At 40.3% G+C, this 603-nt stretch overlaps 1 non-coding gene across 1 annotated transcript; it reads right to left on the reverse strand.

Annotated features, from left to right (window-relative positions):
• Positions 1 to 278: 278 nt before the first annotated feature.
• On the reverse strand, positions 279 to 385 carry LOC127077057 (small nucleolar RNA R71). Its single transcript, XR_007787044.1, has one exon. It is a non-coding gene; the product is annotated as a small nucleolar RNA R71 (small nucleolar RNA).
• Between the last annotated feature and the right edge of the window lie 218 nt (positions 386 to 603).

Here is a 603-nt window from a genome sequence, read left to right on the forward strand (position 1 = left end):
AGCTTAAACCATTTATGTTACAACTAGTGCAACAGAGACAATTCGCAGGTCTCGCTACTGAGAACCCAAACCAACATTTAAAAATATTTCTTCAATTAGCGAACACTTTTAAAACCAATGGAGCTTCTTCTTAGGCAATACGTTTAAGATTATTTCCTTTTTCCCTCAGAGATAAAGTCCTATCATGGTTAGATTCCCTTCCACCCAATTCCATTACGACTTGGGATAACCTTAGAAGAGTTTTTCTTGCTAGATATTTTCCCCCGAGTAAAACCGCCGTTCTTCGAAACCATATAAATAGATTTACCCAAAACCAAGGAGAATCGTTGTTTGAAGCTTGAGAGAGATATAAAGAGTTGTTACGAGCATGCCCACATCATGGTTTAGAAAATTGGTTAATCATTCAAACCTTCTATAATGGACTTCATTACAACACAAAGATGACCATCGATGCTGCCGCAGGCGGTGCTCTGATGAACAAACCTTATCCTGAAGCTAGTGCCCTCATCGAAGATATGGCTCAAAACCATCAATCACGGGGAGTCGAACGAGCGACAATTGAGAAGAAGGAAGCCCAAGGAGGAGTGCATGAACTAAGCTCTA

The sequence above is a fragment of the Lathyrus oleraceus genome, chromosome 4, assembly GCF_024323335.1.
Source record: "Lathyrus oleraceus cultivar Zhongwan6 chromosome 4, CAAS_Psat_ZW6_1.0, whole genome shotgun sequence".
Classification (NCBI taxonomy): domain Eukaryota; kingdom Viridiplantae; phylum Streptophyta; class Magnoliopsida; order Fabales; family Fabaceae; genus Lathyrus; species Lathyrus oleraceus.